Source organism: Aulostomus chinensis, chromosome 19 (assembly GCF_037954235.1).
Source record: "Aulostomus chinensis isolate RoL2024-O1b breed Wild chromosome 19, RoL_Achi_v1.0, whole genome shotgun sequence".
NCBI classification, from domain to species: domain Eukaryota; kingdom Metazoa; phylum Chordata; class Actinopteri; order Syngnathiformes; family Aulostomidae; genus Aulostomus; species Aulostomus chinensis.
The window spans coordinates 9351509-9368201 of NC_141338.1; the positions used below are offsets into that span (position 1 = coordinate 9351509).

Consider the following 16693-nt stretch of genomic DNA (forward strand, 5'->3'; position numbering starts at 1 on the left):
GCGATCCTGCTTTACTTTCCCATGCTTTATGTTCAGTGTTGACAGAACCATTATTCAAGAGAACATCCCCTCCTTTGTGTCGCCAATGTGAGTGATGTTTGAAAGCTACTGCAGCTTCAACATCCATTATCCATCCGAGCTTGCATCCACCCTGGAGGTGAGTCATTTTGGATTGTGACATTTTCTCTGTATTGAATTGTAACCAAAAAAAAAGTAAAAAAAAATGTGGCTTGATCTGGTATTTTATTGTTGTTGTTTTGGAAGTTACTTCATCATTAATAAATGATACCACTATTAGCCATGGTTTATGGTGGTATCCCATTCTCAGATTGAAGTTGTCTTCAGGTGGCTTAGTTCTTGAAGTTTTAACAGTAAACGTTTCAGATGGAAATCTTTTAAGTTGTGTCAGGGTTTGTGTTTGTGTGTCAGTCTGTGTCTGCATCTGTGTTTGTGAGTCTGTGTCTGCCTCTGTGTGTCAGTCTTTTTCTGTCTGAATCTGTGTCTGTGTACACCTGGGTGTGCCTGAGTCATAGTGCATTTGTGAGTCTGTCTCTGCTGTCTGTGTGTGTCCATGTGTGCATCTGAGTCTTAGTGTGTAAGTGTGTACCTCTGTGTGTCTATAAGTCTGTGTGTATGTTTTCATTACTATGTTTGTCTGTTGTCTGTGTAGGTTCTCATTCATCCAGGTCATCGTAGATCGAAGCGAAGTAAAATCTGGTCAACTGGACGTAAGTTTATCTTGAAGACGTTTCACCTCTCATCCGAGAGGCTTCTTCAGTTCTAGTGAAGAGTGTGGAAACTCCAGCTTATAAACCTATGTGGGAGTGGTCAGTGCTATTGTGGTGGAAACGACCCTCCCAAGACTCACCTGGCCTCCCCAAACGACAGTCGTCGTGCGGTGTCAGGGAGTTTCAACCAAGTCCTTTCAAAGCTTCCCCAAAGAGTTCAGCTGAAAGACCCATGTGGAACGGCTGATGCCAGCACAGCCCATTAGCATCTGAGTGGTCGGTGAAACTCCCTAACGACCACCCCTGAAACTCCCTGACACCGCACAACGACTGTCGTTTGGGGAGGCCAGGTGAGTCTCGGGAGGGTCGTTTCCACCACAATAGCACTGACCACTCCCACATAGGTTTATAAGCTGGAGTTTCCACACTCTTCACTAGAACTGAAGAAGCCTCTCGGATGAGAGGTGAAACGTCTTCAAGATAAACTTACGTCCAGTTGACCAGATTTTACTTCGCTTCGATATATGTTTGTCTGTTGTTTTTTTTCTTGTTTCCCAAGATGCTATTTCTCCATCAACACAGAGGGCACAGAAGTGGAGAACAGCAGCAATTCCTGTCTATCAGCCAGGTACCTGAAAACAGACAAACAGCAAAGGAAACACACAAAAGAGGCCCTGCTCGGCAGGAGGCCATCACAATGTTGTTGTGCTTGAACTCAAACTCTACGAAGACTAAAAGACACTTGTTCATCCTCACCAGTGGGAGATTATTTAAGTGGCACGCTCTTGTAACACCAGTGTCACCAGAGGAAAAGTACCCCAGATCCTTTGGGTTTTATCTCTAAAAATCTCCCATCAGGGGGCAGGTAAGAGGTGTCAGTGTGCAGCAGCTAATAAATACCAGGTGGGGCTGCTGATTGCTCCATTTTGCACCTAGTATTTATTAGCTGTTGTTTTTTAACACCTCTGCTGCTCCTGATGCTGTTTTAAAGTAACACTGAATCATCAGTAAATCTTATTTTTTTATTTTTGCATGGGTCAATTTCATTATCAATTTTTGATTAACACAGAAAATGTTCTCACTTTCCAGCACTGGCGATATATCACATACTATAGCAGATAAGAAGTGATATCTGATGATGGTTAATGAGTAAGAGAGGGTGAACAGTATTTGAGGGTCAGAAACTCTAAGATCCCCTCATCTATGCATTAGTTGCACAAAAATACTCCAATACCACAAAAATATGTATCTGACTTTGTTCAGACACACAGCAGACCACACTAAAAGTAACCTTTTCAAAACAGGAGGAAGGAATTGTAAATATTATATTTAACTGTTTGAAGGTTAATATTTAATCAAATAAATTGCTGATTATTTTAATAAACAATGCAAAAAGACAGGGATGATTTCATGATTTTGGAGTACCTGCAGGATGAATGTAAGATAAAGGCCGCATACATTTCTGGCTTGTGTGAGGAGTAAATGGTGGAATGATTTTTCATTGATATTACTAGTTTCATCTCATCCCTCTCAAGCTGAGGAGCACAAGGCACTTTGCCAGATGCAATATTATTAAAGGCTATCTATAGCTTCAGGGGAAAGACAAAAAAAAAACAAAAAAAACAAAAGCTTTCACTAAAAAGGATGTTTCATTCAGCTCCAAGTAGGTGGTTGTGTAATTGATTTTCTAGTTCCACATTTGGCTACAACTTTGTGATTTTTATAACATGTTCATCTCCAGGCTCCACTCTGCTTATTTAAGTTACACCAGGGAGATTATGATGCATTTTCATGGCTCCTGTTTCTAATTTTACATCAGAAAATAGTCAGGTTTCTTCAACTCTAAAAGATTACATGAAACAATCACAAGAGGAGAAAAAAAAACCCTCATAAGATTAATCATTTAAGGACCCAGGTATACAAACAGTGAAAACAAGTGAAATGAGAGGAAATAAAAGCATAATACTAAAGTAGAAAATCTGTAAAAGACAAATACATTTAGCTTATATACACTAGAAAAAAATGAATACTGAGCTGAATTCTCAAATTTTAAATCAAAATAAGAAGTAACACTAATATTTGTGTGTGAATCTGAGTGGTTGCGGGGTTGTCTGTTGGGCCAAAGACTCAGACCTATTCTTGGTTGGATGAATGCGGTCATATATGTCAAAGAAAAGACAGAAACTGCTTTAAAGTTGTTAAAAAAAAAAACAAGGAAAAAAAGACTATCAAAATTATAATTTTAGAAAAATATTCACAGGTATCTGGCATTGCTTCATGACCACCTGTTGTATAGGGTTGAGTACTATGGTCAAACTTTGGGACAATGATAAAACAGTATCACAGTTGCTGATAAGACACTAGGTTTTTTTTTCTCTTCCCAAATCAGGCTTTGCTTTGCAGTGAAGTCAGAGCAGCACTTCAAATTTGACAGAAGGCAACTGAGCTTAGAATACTGGTGCAATGCAAATACTAATGGAGAACACAGGTTTTTTTGTGCGCAGACCAGCAGGTGGAGCATTAAGGGCACCTCAGAACTGCTAGGGTATAAGTAGAGTGGTTAACCTGCAAAAGTCACAAGTGAGGTGGGGGACAACATAAAGAGCCGGTGATCAGATCATCAGATTGTTTATTTAGACACTTGGGACCAAAAGTTAAAACAAGGTCAAGTGTATGACCATGTTCATGAGTAGGACCCATGACTGACAAAGACTGAGAGAGTCAATTAAAAATACAAATAGGAGATGAGGATTTTCCTGACTCCGTCCTTGAAGATCAAACCCTGGTTGCTAAGAGACTAATGGAAAGTCAGGGGCTGAAGGAATGGTGGGAGTGAGTCACCTACTCGGGAGAGTGTGACAGAAATAGAAAATTAAAAAGGTAAAAGATACAAATGGCCTGAAACCACACTGGAGAAAAATAAGTCAAATAAATCAGAGCAATGGTTCGGCTTATTAGAATCATCTGCTTATTTATGGGCCAGCACTCAGCCTCAGCCCAAGAACCTGAATTATATAATCTTATTGATCGTTGCTCCACGAGGAAAGCAGCTAAAGGAATTTAAATTCAAGACACAACTTAGGGGGGTGAATGTTAAATTCATCTTAGTCTTATTCTTAGACTTGATACCTCTCAGTGAAAAAAGATCCAGGATCAACACTTACTAAAAATACTCAAACTACTATGGCATGGTTTTAGTGATCAATCATATATATTGAACTTTTTCTGATTTGAGCCTCTGAATGGGCTCCTCTCCATAGCAATGGTCGTTGAGGTTCATGGGTATTGAGCCATCATCCATGATGCCAAAATGATGTTTCAGAAAGGAATCTGACTAAAGATTCAATTGAAGATGGAATTTCAAGTTTGATAGTAAGATACACCTCTGTCAGTGTTTTTTTTTAATACACGTCAGATCAGTTTCCAGGAATAGGCACTGAATATGATGAATATGATGAATTCACTCTTACATTGGTCAGATATCACACCACAATATTCTTTGACACACTACCTTTAGTCTGCTCAGCTTCCACCGAAGTGTTTATGACTATGGCTTCTGTTCAAGTTTGGTAAATTCAGGTCCCCCGTACAAAACCTGGCAGAACATGCAGACATTAAACGTTGCAGTATTAGGTAACAGGTCTTGGGGGAGGGAAAGATGTGTGTTCCTGTTAGCCTAGCATGCTTTACTGAATCTACACTGTGGGCTTTCCTTGACATTTCCTGGGAAAACAGAGACAAGGTGTTTTTGTGCAACAGCTATTTATGTATCAGTGGCAAAAGGAGAGATGAATAGAATAATTCAATGATGCAATTCAATAAATTAAATGAATATGATACAAGTGAAAAGCCTGAGCCCCTGTGATCTGTGGGACACACCATCTGAAAAGGATGAGAAAGTAGTCACATGGTGGAAAAAAAACGAATTTGTTACCACATATGTTTCAAAAATTGTACTAAACTGAGGATTCAATGCCAGCTATTCTGACGTAGTCCAACCACAAACCGTACAATCCTTGTAAATCCCCTTTTTATTGAAGGATGAACTTGTAAGGACAAGAACAACTTCAGAAGTAGAGAAGCTCTAAGACTGCACCACTGACTTTTCAAAATCATTCATGGTCTGGTCCACCCATTGCTTATGGTGAAGTAACCAAGGAAGTAGCTACTGTGAATGGACTTCAGCATGAGGGAGCAGTAAGCAACCATGGACATTCAAAGCAACTGAAATACTTCATGAAAAGTCAAGCTCAAATGAAAATTGTCTTTCTAACCATCTTAAGTCAGATCTGTGGTCACACTTTTCACCTGTTACATAATACATGCCAAATAATACAAAAGCAATTGCTTTGTATTTTATCTATAAAAACAATTAGGTTTGACAGATGCTTACATCCACGTGTAACAGTCAATTTCAACATTAATAACATGGCATCCACCCATCGATCAATCTTAAAACTTTTAATAATCCAAGATACACTCATTAGCTAGCTGGTAAAAAGAAAGGGCATGTCAATAACTGAATGTTTACCACCTCAAACCCTGTCAGCTTTCCCTAAAATCTTATGGTTATGGGCTCAAATGTATTCATGTTGTGGAAAAAGGGATGTGTGGCAGCCCCAGATTACAAGGCCTTTTACAGAGGACTGCATCAGCAAATGTATGAGGCACAAGACAGTCTTGTCCTCTCTTCCTGAGAGACACTGTTTTACTGTCAGTGTATAATATTAGGGGCTCACACAATGTTATGACCTGCTCTGGATACAGCCGCTTTTTATTCATCAAATATATCCAAGCAAGCTATAATATTATTTTTTAGTGTACTGCTCATGTACATGCACATATATACACACAAGCGGGTGATTCAGAACAGTGTTTGATTGCTTTATATGGGGTACTCGGGGGTAGAGGGATAGAATGGGGTAGAAATTACCTGTCGCCACTGTTCTGCTTTAAAGAGAAAGCCCAGTTATGTTTCCCACGACATATAATATGAAGAAGAAGAAGAAATATAACTCCGGACCATTGATGCGGTCAAGAAACAGCTCATTGAGCTCTCGTGTACTGTCCTACTTGTATGTTTTTAAGTATATCCATCAGTGTCTAATGATTACTATACACTATACCCTGTAAAAGAAAGTACCACAATGTGCTAGTTCCACGTTCAAAATGCCATTCCAGCCAGAGTGCACTATGCTCCCTCCTGTATCTTAACCTTTTAATCTGATGTCCGTGTTTTACCCCTCTTTTCTGGGTTTATTTTTCGCATCAACATTTTCCTGAATTCAAAATCCATTTTTATCTGGCAGCATGTAAACTCATCATTAAAGAATTAGTGGTTAGCAATCATAGGACGTGGCCAAAAGCCAACAGTGAACAGCTGTTGACGTGTCAGGTTCTGACACCCACCTGCCCCTCCCCCTCATCCTGAATGAGACGAATATAGGGAGGAAACAAGTCATTCATATGTCAGACGCGATCTTGCCTCAACAAAACCACAACTGCTCCCAGCAGAATTTTGGATCAACCACCCTTTGTCTGTCTCAACCCACATGTTGGTGCCAATAGGAAATACTTGCAATGTGTTAACCTTAAAAAGGAAAAAAAAAAAAAAAAAAAAAAGATTTAAAATGTCAATTAAGTTCAACCTGAAGTGTTGGTTGCACTTTATTCAAATAAAACTTGAGTGCATTTGCCATTAATTGTTGTTTACTTGTTTGTTTATATCCATGATTAATTTATGCCTGATTGCCTTACAAGAAACAACAGGAATCTAGGAAACTTCACCTGCACTGTCCAGTATCCAGGTATTTATTTCAGTGTCACACTGGTAGAATTTTTGGGTAAAAGGTTACACAATTGATTTCAAGCCACTGAATCGTTTCGGATCGGATGGTTCTCAATGAACCAGTATCATCCTTGAATTGTATCGGTAACCACGAATCGTGATATGAATCTAATCGTTGTTAAGAGGAATCGTTACACCCCTGGGAATTGTGTATCCACCAAAATACTTCAGGGATATATTTTGTCCCTGTAATCTTTGCCACTGTTCCCTGACTCCAAGGAAATTTTCCATGAGAAACAACCATTTTCAGTCTGGTATCCAAAGTAAATCACTGTGGTTTTGGGATGCTGTCACCAACAACAATTCATCCATACTGGATTATAACACAATTTATAGTTTTTTTCCATGCCATGGGGAATTATACTCATAGGTAAAGGAGTTACATGAAAGTTTGAGGGGGTGCGAGACTGAAAAGAAGTTAGGGAACTAGTGGCACAATCATATATTCAACAAAACAAGGTGCTTTATTTTTGAAGTATACAATCTCAAATGTTATTTTCATGTATCACCCATATAGGATTATAGATTTTTACTATCATATCTTTATGGATTTTGTGCCCCATGATATTTTGTTTCCTCATGGAGGGAGGGATGCTTGAATAATGGTATAAGAAATAGCAAATAGATACATTCTGCGACTACCGCTTGCAGTTGCAACTGACAATGTCTAGTTATAGTTAGTTCTAGATGCAGGTTACATGCTACAGTATATTAGTAATCAAATCTACACAACACCGTATCTTTCCTTCGATTGAATTTAGTCACACAAATGCAGAATACTTCCTTGATCCTCACTTTTCTGTTTCGCATCCCTCATCACGTAGTGCAGACTTGGCTGACACAAATCCTTTAGGAGATCCAGTTTGCAAATATATTACTCACTGCCATTCACCACACTCTTAGTGATGAAAGATAAACTTTACTCCACTGGGCTCAGATTGATGCTCCCGTTCCAATATTTCTCTCTGCAGAAGAAGTTCTGTATTTGTGTGTTTGCCAGATGAATCTCATAATTCGACACTTGTATCCCAGTTCACTAAATCGACAAATTATTATGACTGTTTTCTTTTCCACCAGTCAGGGAGACTGTAATTTCTAGAACATGACAACTATACTTACTGTCTATCAGTCCTTGTTTCTTTGTTTCTCTGATTAATGAATGAACCCCTGTGCATTTTATAAGATTATTAAACACTCACTAATGCATGGCTAGTCACATCTGCATGTTATTCTGTGGTTGCCAATTTTTTTTTTTTTTTACAATATCTCCTCTTTAAGGATAAAGATCACATTGTACTTTATGTATTACAACACAAGGACAGAAGAATGATTGGTGAAAAAAAAGAAACCAAGAAAAATACAAGGATTGTCTGGTTATTGCTAAAGAGTTACATAACTCAAAGGCTGTGACAGAAATGGAAAAAGGGCCAATCATTCAGCTGTGGCAAACACCTGCAGATGCAGCTCAGAACACTTAATCCATGTGTGAATCTTGTATTGATTAGTACATGAGGGATGTGCTTGAATGTGTGCTTGTGTGTCTGTGTATATGCCCCAGAGTAAGCTAATTCTTTTGTGTTTGTATGTGTATCACAGCATGGATTTCTGAAGCACTTCCGAAGTACAATGCCCTCCATCTCAAGTGCACTGCCTTGAATAATGGATTTTTAAACCAAAAATAGCTGACGCTGCCCTCTTTGGAACATAAACGCAACAATTCCAGTCAATTCCTAGTCTGTAAAAATGAAATCATTTCCAGGGTCAAACATTTACTTAACAATGAAACAGTGCATGCAAGGGGATGATGATTCTTCATCTTGCTGATTAAAAAAAATTACCCACAAATTACTGGATGTAAGTAAGTTTTTGGAAATGTTTTTTCTACCCAAAATGCCACTAGTGACTCTTAATAATTCCTTATCCCACAGAAACATTGAGGTAATACAATTAGCCAAAGATGAACCAGGAGCTTGTTGGGTAAGATTTTTACTCACAAAGAAGTTGGGGGTTGCATCATAAAAATAGGGGATGAAATCATTAAAGAAAATGGTAAGGGGGAGGGTTATTTCACAACTGTCTATCATGTGATGTGATCAGCTTAGCTGAGGCTCTTGTTTGACTTCATGCAGTACTAAGCTGGAATCTTCACTCTCCTTTTAAGGTCAGCTATTCTACATGATTTTTTCAAAGCACTGTAACAGGCACAGATTTTCTGTGATCCAGTTTTTGTCTGGACATTTTCCACTCCGTTTCATTAATAAATTAAAGTAACACCTACTCAAAAATGAACAAAAACTACATTCAGTCACTCTGTCTCAAATCCCCCTTATTCAATCTTCCCTTGATTCTGCCTCTGTATGTTCCAAGCCATGACCTTCAGATAATCCAGAGCCACATGGATGCAGAGGATAGATGAGTAATTTGACCTTATCCAGCAAGGTTAAGATGTGTTGTGGCTCTGGTGATATTATAGAGTGGTAAACAAAGCAGAGTCACATGAAACAGCAGTTAACATCGGAGGTGACAGATGCTGATATTTCCTCTTATTACATCTTTATGGACATAATCCAGACAACTTTATTTGGGGCTGATTCAATATTTACCTCACTTGTCTCCTCTCCATTGTGCTCCTTAGTGAAGAGAACCTTTGTTTATTCATAGCAGCAAGAACTCCAGATGTACTTTGTCTCTGAAAATCAGGACAAAAGAAACAGAGGAAAGAGAGATAGATGCAGCGTGTCAATTTTTCCAACAGTCATTCCAGCTCTCTGCTGAAGTTCCCATGCTTGAAATCTCACTTCCATCTCCTCTCATTACAGAAATGGACCTACAACACATTAAATACACAAACCTATGAATGTTTCACAAATGCAGGAGTCAGCAGAAGTGAATTCTCTTAGAAAGGAGAATTTTGATTTAACTGACAAAAAAATACAAAAACATTGACTCAGGAATTGAATACAAATTTAGTAGCACAGGTAAAACAATGGGCTAGTCTGCACAGGTAGAAAAAGAATGCAAGATTTAACAAGGCCTAAAGTAATACATTTCCAAACTTTTTAGTTTGCCTTTCAAATTCTCAAAATATCTGTTGTTAGCTCACAAAGATTTTCTTCCACGGAGCAAGCTAACCCTAACCCTACAGACTAGGGCTGAGCAATTTTATCAATTCTGCTATATATATCGATATTTTGTTGCCCCAGAGAGTATCTTTTTTTTTAGCCGCGAGTATCGATACATTCAGCCCCATTCAAATCCCCCGTGTCCAGCACACTGCAGGAAGAGTAAATAGGTCTGCCGCCGCTAGTGTCGCTGTAGAGCATTTGTAGTTACCCAGACACCGACGCATTTCTTATCGGTGAGAGCTGTGAGATTCGGGACAATGGCAGCGGGTATTGTTCCCTCTAATTTCTCATGTGTCTGGGTTTACACACAAGCTCCCTGAGCACATTGAGGATCAATGTGAGCAACATCAGTTGTGCACGCTGTGGCCACACACCTGTTCAACACCTGGGAGCATAGCAAGGTACATGGCTTATTAAAAGTATCAAATTACAGCAGCAATTTAGATTGGTTTGCTTTTTATATTTTCGGGGGTTTACAACTCTACCGCTGAGCTACTGTCACCGTCTCTTATCGCTGCCTCACTGTTGTTAGCTAGCTAACCTCCACGGTGCCATGGCTGTCATACGCATAACATGTCCTAACCCAACATAGATGTTTAAATAACCGCTAATAGACGTCTATTTATATACGTCTATTCATAAATAATTTCAATAACCGCGAATATACGTGTATTTACTATGATTCATCTGCCTGTCCATTGAATGTGAGCCACTCGCTCTTCCTTACGTTCTCCATCACAGTAGCTCCGTGTAGCGGGCCGTTTCCTCGGCTCACCGATGTTAGCTTGCTACTTTAGCTTGTTGTGGTAACCGCCGCATTTCCCGCTTGCAATACACATGTACTCCTTTCAAACTCTCTTATTCGTAGTAACCCGGGTCCATAACCTACTGGAAGGCTCTTTTCTCCTGCAGCGGAGATGAATAACTCTCGCTTGTACAAGTCACTCCCACTCGAACTCTCTGGACAAGTCTTTTCTTTCTCGCTCATCAAGTCAAAAGTGAAACTCGACAGTGACCCCTATTGGGCTCCCAGTGGTAACTACAAAAAACTGAAAATCACAGTACAGAAGCACAGTCATACACATTACATGTCCTACCTCAACATTGATGTTTAAATAACCGCTAATATACGTCGATTTATGGACGTCCAATAGACGTTTATTCATAGACAATAATTTCCATCCATCCATTGTCTTCCGCTCATTCCCATTAAGGGTCACGGGGGGTTGGAGCCTATCCCAGCAGCTAGAGAGGAGAGGAAAAAAACAAAAAAAGAAAGCGAAGATTGAGACAAAAGTATGGCGGTTTGCAAACTGTGTCACACAAACGTTAAGTACTCTGGAAGTACCACCAACCTGCGAGCCCACCTAAACTGAGACCGAGCCCAAGAAGGTGCAGCGTGACCTGAAACAAACCACGCTGGACAGTGACGGCGGTGGTTGCCACAAGTTCCCATCGTCTTCACCTAGGTCACAGAAAATTACAGAGTCCATTACCTACTGTATTTGTCAGGATTTGAGACCTAATTCGGTGGTGGAAAACACCGGTTTTAAGCGCATGGTGAACGCGATGCCTGTGCATTGAATTATTGGCTGCCATGGTTTATTTTTAGTTAACCTGGTGGCTAGACTGGCGAGTAGCTACCTCATATGTTCAGTATCAAGCTAAAAAAGCTGCCAAAGAAGGCCACTGGCTGCACTTAAACTCTATTTTTTCACTTTACTTTTCAAAAGCTTGCAAGCTACAATTTGCACTCAGTTTCAATAAATAAAACTTCTTTTCTCACCACATCTTTGATTCATTTTGTCCAGCATTTGCAAGCTGCCAGTCTGAGCCATATATTCTGTAATTGATGCTTTCTGTTCAAATAATTCAATCCAAGTCAATGGAACAACTCACAAGATGTCACCAAAATCACTTTGTCCCTTTAATATATTTCATAAAAGGATGTAAGTGTATCAGATTGTATCGTGAGCTGAATATCGTGTATCGTATCACGAGATGAGTTTATTGCTACAGCCCTACTACAGACCTTAAGTATGTTTAAAGTTGCTGCTACTCCAAAGTCACCAACAACTACCAGCAAACTTTCCAGAAAAGTTCTTTTACATACTCAAACATCATCCAGTATAACCCATGTCTTCTACAGATATATGCTTGGTAAGAACAGTAAGAGGTGCAAGCTCCCTGATCACTACACTGCTACATCAGCATCAAGTATTCAGAACTTTAATTTATGATGCTTTCATGAACTCACATGCACACAAGCCATCTTATATGAATTTAAGTAATTTCTTGAGCGTTACAGTTCTGTTCAGGAGCCCATTCCAGTCGTGAAAATGGTAAAACATTTTCTCCCTCTCTCTCTCTCGCTCTCTCTCTTCTGCATAAAAGAACAGGTTTATTTACAGCGGTTGCCAGTGGCTGACTTCCATGATGAGGTGCAAGAAAATCACCAGTTTGCCTTTCTCTATGTTTCAGCACTTGGACAAAAGACAACAGTCATCTCCAACTAACATCATGGTCACGTGTAATGAGGTGTGCGCTTCATGTGTAACTAAACTTTGCCATTCCAAATGAGCCTTCAGAATGAAATGTTCCTCTTTGGTCCTTTTGATATTTTCTTGAACTTTGTCCTAAGAACAGTATATGCTTTACAATCAGATACACATCAGGACGGCAAAGCCTATTTTGTGTGGAAATGTGTTTGTAACAGAGGGTGTTCTCAGCATATGGCAGTTCCAGCAGAGATAGCGGTCTCCTTGTACTACAGTTATTGTTATGCATTCTTCTGCATCAGCTACTTCATATGACTGCTGACAAAACGTATGAAGAGGCCCATGAGTCAAACAACACTTTGGAGGGACATGCTGTACTGACATCAACAGCTTGATTCATTTCCGCAGCAGCACTTCCCCACTTAGAATGAGACAATCACTCAGTCGTGCCAGGTCACCACAGTCAAACGACTCATTAATGTGAATCAGGACACATATGCAGCAATGCAAAACACATGGGAATAGACATTCTGGCAAAAAGCTCATTTCTGTAGCTGCTATCAGCTGACTGGAAAAAAAGGTTATAACACTCTTTATATGGGGGGGGACATAAATGGTTCAATCGAGCAGTCATATCTGCTCTGTGAAAAAAAAAAAAGCATCCTTGGTTTTCCTTTTTAGAAAAATACAATGGTAATTTTCCCACTACAGGTGGCTGAATACCGCCCCCTTTACAGCTGGTTGCCTTCCAACTTTCCACCAGTTCACCTTTTCCATCATATACCAAACAGTTGGCCAGCAGTGTCCCTGTCAAGCTGCAGACTTAAATGGATAGTTCTCCCAAAACTTAAAATGCGGTCATCTTCTCACCGTTGTGCTGATGGACGGTTGTGTGCAGATTTTCAGTCCACAAAACACCGCTGGAGTTTCACAGGACAAGACTTTGTAGTAATCTGCCAAACAATAGAAGTAAATGGTGGCCAATTTTTAAAAATAGAAAAAAATAAACAAACCTAATAAAGCCATAAAATTCCTGCATGCTTCTTGTTTGAAGTAATACAAGTGTCCTGAAGCCTCAACATATTTTTTGTACAAAGATGACTGCATTTTCATTTTTGCGTGAACTGCCCCACAAAAGGAATAACTTCTGAGGCTGAAACAACAAACATTGTGATATTGCCCTTTATGATGACACACTCCAATTCTGACTTCAAGATTAAATTCCACAGTGTACCTTCAACACATTTGTAGGTCTTCATGCCAGTTTGGTCATTTTAAGCATTTAAATGGCAGAGTAACCGAAATCCTAATCCCGTTATCCAGGCACATTAATACAACTACAGTAAATCCTATTTCATTAAGAAAATTTCAGTTTGAGTCAGACTAATACAAACAGATTTTGGATTTTCATGTAAATGTACTGAATGCCAATGGAACGTTTTTGTTTTTTTTCTGTGCTGCTGCCAAGTCCACCGATTTCAGCCTCGACCAGCCTCAGTGCATTTAATGAGTATGTCAATCCAACCACTCCACACCACCATCTCCTAACCCAGGACTGTTGCATAACTGCTCAGTTGTAAAAAACAAAATTCCCTGTGTCAGGTTCTACCTGTTGGTTTGATAAAATATTGACAATAATTTAATATAACACATTAAAGTTAAGTCTAGGCTGACTGAATACTCCAAATTGACCGTAGGTGTGACTGTGAGTGTGAATTGTTGTCTGTCTATGTGTTGGCCCTGTGATGGACTGGCGACCTGTCCAGGGTGAAGCTCACCTCTCGCCCGAAGGCTGCTGGGATCGGCTCCAGCCCCCCCGTGACCCTTAACAGGAAATGGATGGATGGATGGATGGATGGATGGATGGATGGATGGATGGATGGATGGATGGATGGATGGATGGACATCACATTTATCATAGATGGAGGCTAATTAGCTGGGAAAGGCAGATGTGAAGAGATGAGTTTGGAAGAGGAGAGGGTGGAACATCAATCATAAGATAAATCTGTAGTGTATGTAGGTTCAAGTGCTAGTTTTGACACTGATGAGGCTTTCATACACGCTACAGAATGCATCATTATATTTTTCGTTTTATCCAAAGAGACAGTTAACAAGTAAGTACACAATTCAATTGTTGTATAAAAAGAGCTAGTGAGCAGTTAAATTATGTACTTATGTAATGTAATATTTTCTGTAACATATGAGGCACTTCCACAAGTGGTTAAAAAAATACATTTACAAGAGAAAGTAATGCCGTTAAGGGTTGAAGCTGTCAATCTGATGTTTGAATGAAGTCAAAAATTCAACCTACAAGCTCCTATTAAAGCAATTTAGGGTTTTACTTTCTACTATAAAAAAAAAAAGTTTTATAAAGGGATACCTGTGCCAGAGCAGATTATGAGGGGACATAATGAAGTTCTTCTGAAGAGCAAATTCTTGTTTTCAGCAAAGTGATAACAAAGTTGGGCGCTGCCTACGACAGCACTACAGGTAAAGACAAAATGTACAAATCCAGCACAAATGTGTTTTTTAGGACCTAAACTACTTCTTGTGCTTGTTTACTTAGTCCCTCCGAATGTTACTATTTCAAGGCAACATTTTTTCAACCGGAGGATTTTAAAGAAATCTTTCAAACGGGATGGTCCTTCTGGTCTCTCCCAGGTGTCTTCACTGCCCCTGTTGCAGGCGTTTATCACATTGCCTTCTACTACCAGGCTGAATGCTATCAAAAAGCTGGCCTGACACTACAAGAATTCTGAGGCCATCATTGAGGCGCAGGATGGTAGCTCATTGGGTGATAGAACTGACAATGGAGGGAATGCAGTATTCCTGTGCCTGGAGAAAGTGCGACCAGGTGATTGTCAAAATGTTGCCAAGAACCACCGTTCATGATCCAAGCGGTGTAAGACACAATGATGCCGTCATTCTTTGGGGCAGGGATGTATGTCCAAAACAGCCAGAGTTCAATAATGCATTCACTGTACTTCCAATAAACAGATATCTGTCAACAAGAACTAAACCATCACAACATTATTTCAATGCGTCTTGGCATGTGATACACAAATACACGTCATTAGTCCCCAAATTGAATCACTCACAGAACCCATGTCTCTTTCTTTCTTTGTTAAACTTTCCATGGGGTAGTAAGCCTCGTTCAAATATTTCAGAAAGTGGTCAAAAGATTTACACCTAAAAATGGAAAATAAAATATTTATTCTGTTTTCAAGCAAAACTATTCTTTTCTTTTTTTTTGGTCTCTAAATTATTCTGCTCATTTGAGTGAGAGGAACAGGATGATGGTCTGAAACCCCAGTCCACGCAGTACATGGAGCAGATGACAAGCCCACAGTACTTAAAAAAACAGTTCTCCAATTGATTCTTAGCCAATTTGGCTGTTTACTTTACACCAACCTGCCAAAAAATTAAAAGCACTGACAGGTTTTGTTTTTTGTTTTTTTTTTTAAATTGAGAACAGTATACAGCAGGCCTGCAAAAAACCCACACTTTCATCAGATTTGGGAAACAAAAAAAATTAAAAGTGAATCTTTGAGTTTGTATTTGAGAACCTATCACTTTTGATGCTGTAAGGTGCTGTAGTACCAGTTTATACAGGGAGCTGTTCCGAATAAATTATCACCTCGGTTCATATAAATGACAAACTAGAAATCATTGATTGCATTGTTATTTGGAACTTTTTTCGCGACTTGCCAATACTGATTTTTGTCAATTGTCGGTGCATTTAAAAAAAAAAAAGAAAATCGTTAGCCTCAGAGCATAATAGCCTAAGTCATATTTCGGCCAAATTGACATATCTGCCTAACTCCACTCTCCAAAGGCTGCTGGGTCACTGTGCCTTACTGGCTCAGTTTGGCCAAACTATGACTTGGTTATGCTACCAGTTGTTATGCTAACAACCAGTGGCCACATGAAGAAAAGCTATTTTAACGCAATACTAGTTCTCACCGGTTGTTTGTTTTAAATGGTGGCTGCTTTAGCTATAAAGTGCTGCAGGAAAACCTGCTATATCAGTAGTATTTGCATTTATTTTTCAATGAACATTCACCCATTAACAACAGGACTGCACTTGCCCACTCACAGATGTAACAAGTCGGCCACGCAGTGACGCCCCGCCCACATTATTAGCAACATTACCACCAAACTGCTAGTTTACTGATACAGATTGAGGGGTAAAACACGGATTTTCGAGCTTCCCAATGGCTCTTAAACACTTCACTTGTCTTCTATGTTCATTTTGTTGGTTGTAGCAACTTTAACTCGTCGTAATTGTTCACCTTTTTCTGCTCTTCGATTTCCTCCGCTCCAGTTCTATACAGTATGTGTTTATTTTAAGTGTAAACGTCTTCTAGTCTGACTTCGTGCACGCACAGTGCGCAGGTACATCCAAATGTGTCAATCATGTTCAACAAGAGGTGGGACTTCACCAGTTATGTGTTCTGAGAGGCTAATCACCTCAAAACTGATTCAAGTGAAAAA

The 16693-nt window shown here is 39.5% G+C and overlaps 1 protein-coding gene across 8 annotated transcripts in view; it reads right to left on the reverse strand.

The window, feature by feature from the left end:
* znf618 (zinc finger protein 618) overlaps window positions 1–10695 on the reverse strand; it is a 50299-nt gene extending 39604 nt beyond the window's left edge. For 4 of the 8 annotated variants that reach the window (XR_015110398.1, XM_086187424.1, XM_086187425.1 and 1 more), the window contains exons 1-2: window positions 10429–10680; window positions 9180–9265 (exon numbers count right to left, since the gene is read on the reverse strand). The gene's annotated coding sequence lies outside the window, so the exon portion shown is untranslated. Of the gene's footprint in view, window positions 1–4239; window positions 4324–9179; window positions 9266–10428 lie in introns of all 8 variants that reach the window. The other 4 variants (XM_086187420.1, XM_086187418.1, XM_086187419.1 and 1 more) reach the window with 4 other exon arrangements.
* Between the last annotated feature and the right edge of the window lie 5998 nt (window positions 10696–16693).